This window comes from Rutidosis leptorrhynchoides, chromosome 8 (assembly GCF_046630445.1).
Source record: "Rutidosis leptorrhynchoides isolate AG116_Rl617_1_P2 chromosome 8, CSIRO_AGI_Rlap_v1, whole genome shotgun sequence".
Taxonomy (NCBI): domain Eukaryota; kingdom Viridiplantae; phylum Streptophyta; class Magnoliopsida; order Asterales; family Asteraceae; genus Rutidosis; species Rutidosis leptorrhynchoides.
In genome coordinates this window covers 1,486,252-1,490,113 of record NC_092340.1, presented here as the reverse complement: position 1 = coordinate 1,490,113, position 3,862 = coordinate 1,486,252, and the positions used below count along the sequence as shown (strand labels likewise).

General features: G+C 33.1%; 1 long non-coding RNA gene across 3 annotated transcripts; it reads right to left on the bottom strand.

The window, feature by feature from the left end:
- Positions 1–718: 718 nt before the first annotated feature.
- LOC139861754 (uncharacterized) lies at positions 719–3,621 on the bottom strand. Of its 3 annotated transcripts, XR_011763940.1 has the most exons (5): positions 3,301–3,621; positions 3,018–3,203; positions 2,686–2,815; positions 1,813–2,021; positions 719–1,383 (listed from the first exon to the last, which is right to left on the bottom strand). It is a non-coding gene; the product is annotated as an uncharacterized lncRNA (long non-coding RNA). The 3 variants fall into 3 exon arrangements; XR_011763939.1 differs by lacking the exon at positions 2,686–2,815 and having other exon boundaries at positions 3,301–3,620; XR_011763941.1 differs by lacking the exon at positions 2,686–2,815 and having other exon boundaries at positions 1,813–1,960; positions 3,301–3,620.
- Positions 3,622–3,862: the final 241 nt, after the last annotated feature.

The window sequence follows — 3,862 nt, the reverse complement described above, 5'->3', positions numbered from 1 at the left end:
AGGGGGAGTCAACTCTATGTTGCACTTTTTTTAACGAGGCAGTACTAGTTATTCTCTAATAAAATTGTCATCCAAGGGGGAGTGTTATAAAGTCAATAATTGGATGGTAATTTTATTGCATAGTATATTTATTTTAGTATAAATATGTGGAACGTGGGTTGGCACTTTGCACCCAACAATTATGCAATTCTATTTCTTTCACAAGTATCCTACTCCCTCCCTTAAACACTCACTCATATAAAATATCTTATATTGTACACAAGTGGTTGAGTAATCAAAAGGAACCCGAATAATCTTGCACTAATAATTTAATAAAATCTACAGTCAAGAACCAGGCCACTAAAGGTAGTTATAATCCTCCTGAATTATAACAATATTAATATTATTTCTATCGACGATTTTGATAACTCACGTTATTCTTTAGACTAATTGCTCTTTTTTAGATAGAATCCAATTTAGCAACTGTTGTAAGCGTTGAAATTGAGACGAAAATGAACATATAAGATGGCACATAAATAGAATGCATGGGCACACCACCATGTGCAATTGCATGGCCCGGCCTACTAGGTGACGATGCCATGTCCACTCAACACCATTAGAACTTTGCACATGACTTGTTAATACCTTATCTTAAACTTATTATCATCGGAAGAGACCCGTGATTTCACGGAATTATATAGGAAAAATTGTTAGAATGATATTTTATAGATGAAAAATGTTATTTAACATAAACTTGGATGTTATATAATAAGAATGTAAATAACATAGCATAATTGATCAAGTTGAAGAAAATAGAAAACACGAATATTTTAACGAATAGTTTATAACCACCAAATTAAAAAAGTACAATCCAAACCAATAGTCTCAAAATATAAAACTTAAAAAAGGAAAGAAAAACATTCTTAACAATTCATCCATTCCCAAGATCAACCACCTTCTTCCTTGTACTTCCTTTTTTTTTTAACGGCGATTTTTTGGCATCAGTAGATCATTTCTTTCAACGACCCTCATCATTTGCACGTAACACGCACGTTCGGGCGGAAACCCGAACCCGATCGACGGTACCCGGGAACACATCCATTCGGGCAGTGTTCCAAAGTAAAGGTCCGTGAATGAATCTGGTAAAACCTCCCTATAGGGTCAATATATACCACCAACAATGGTGTTCAATTGTTTTAAAGAAAATAATGTCATCCCTAAGGATCGAACTCATGACCTCTCCGTATCCCATGACACAAAGTACATGAGGAGAACCGTTAGGCTATGCCCTCTCTTCCTTGTAGTTCCTTGTAATTGAGAATAGTATTCGGGTGCGCTTCTCTGTTCAACGACAGCACGATAACCACCACGTTCGTTGACTATGTCCACATGACCACGTCATACCTATAATAAACATCATAGCCATGTTAGAAATCCAAACGCTCACTACTTTGCTCATTAAAAACGCCCCATTATTAAGACTTATATGATCCAATTCAAAAAAAAAAAAAAAAAACTGCATATCATGAACACAAAGAATTATATTGATGCAAGAAACCGAACAGTAGCACAAAGAATTAGAACTGTTTTTATGTCCATAAATATGCAAAAGAATAGCACGAAGACAGCTTCATATGTTGTTCATACAAAACATAAATTCTAAACGAATATGCCCAAATATATAAATGGCATGTCTAAAAAAACTTAATTTATCAGAAACAAAAGTTAGATGTTATTGTTTTTGCTAATGGTTAACATTGGTTTTAAGCATAATAGTATAGAATCAAACACAAAAAAAAAGCTCAAAATAACAAATGTTCATATGAAAGTGACCTGGAAATTTCGACAATTGATAGTTCCATTGCCCACAACATCCTGCTTAAATCAATTTGGGTAGTCTATCTTTCAGTAAACTCTCTCCAATTTAGAGCACCAAATCATCCTCTCCAATTTCTTGCAACACACACAGGGCTCCTGGCACCTAAATATTATTTCCATCAACTATCATTGCCATTCTTCCAAAACTGAACTCAAGATTTATACTGAAATAATGAAAATAATGAATTAACATAAGCCTACTCAATTTTAACAGCTAACTTAATGGAGCAAGTGTTCAAGAACACCAATAGAACTTCATTCTTTCAAAAATAGTAATGAAGAACACCAAAGACTTGAATAACTCTTTTAAAAACTCTTTTAAAAACTCTTTTGAAAACTGTAATGAAGAGCACTTAAAAACTACAACATAATTACATATGAAATGCAATACAAAAAGCTACCAATAGAACTTCATTCTAACTAAACATACTATAAATGAAGCTGGATACAAATGTCCTGCTTATTACTTTAAACACAGCTTCAGTCACTAAAAATGGGCTACATTGTTATTATCAGTCGAGTTCTCTACAACCTGTTAGTATTTCTCTTTTATCAACAGCCAAAATAGTTAAATTAATTGTTTTTTTCAAGAGTTAATGGCAAAAGTAATTACTCAATCCTTCTTCTAACGTCATAGCTTTAAAATCCTAATAATATTAGACATAAATATTAACGAATTGATACTAAGAGAACCTACTGCCCATCAATTAACCAACAAACAACTATCATATGAGACGCTCTACGCCTCTCAATTATGTAACCACTACACCACTTTCAGATTGAGGTTTATGAAAGAACAGAACCATACAACAGTAGGCATAGACTTACGATTACTGATTCAATATGATGTTTTATGATTTATTAAAGGTAGTCGACGCTGGAGCATTCCTAACTGCAAAGAAACTTGGTCTTCTACTAATAATTTTACTTCAAATGCACATATCTGCCAGCCACTAATCTATTTGCATAATACAAAAACTACAATCAAATAAAGCCTGGAGTTTTAACCAAAACGTAGATATAGTGAAGAAATCTAAAGAACCCTAAAAATTTGAAGAACCCTAAAAAGAAGCATTTGATATAAACTAAAAAATAGAAACATTATAAGTATGATATAATGAAGATGAAGTAAAATTAAATTCTAAACTAAAAACACAAACCTTAAACTTGAAAAATCGAAAACCACATGAAGCAACTATATTATGTTTTTTCGTTTTCAATCAGTTTCCTCCAGAGCCAACCAATTTTCCCCTTGACTCCAAACCTGAAAATTTGAAGAACCCTAAAAGAAGCATTTGATATAAACTAAAAAATTGAAACATTATAAGCATTACCTGTTGAATCATCTGCGCAAAACCAAAACCATAAACAAATAATTCATTAAACTGACCTTGGAATTAATCATCTTAATCATCATCATTGAAATCTATAAATCTTAAGTACCTGTAATTCCAATCATACAAGCTTCAAAAGAACACTTGACTTCCGTAAACCACTTGCCGACGGTGGCGATGGTGGAGTGACAGCGGCGATGGTGCAGTGGTGGCGATAGAACTGACAGCGGCGATGGTGCTGTGGTGGTGATAGAACTGACGGTGGCGATTGTGGTGATCTGAGTGGTGGTTTAGGCGATGGTGGATTTTTAGGATTTTTATTTTGATAGAAGGTTAGGGTTTTGATGGATTGAGGATGTAGCAGATAGTTGAATGAGATCTGAGATGAAAACGGAGCTTTTTATGTGCCGTGTAAGCAATAAAATTTTGAGTCTCAAAAAATTTGGCCTGCTTTATAAAAGCACGCGTGAATCTTTTTAGAAAAGTTGCCAGCACTTTTTTTTTCTTACTTCTATTTTTTTTTTTCTTTCTAATACCTTAAATTTATAAAACTATCTTAAAAATAATTCTAAAAGTAAAATATATATGACATCAGCAGCAAATGGGCTCTCTTTTTTTCTTTTTTTTTTTTGATTTTTTTTTACAAAGAGAGTGAGCTTTTTATGACATCA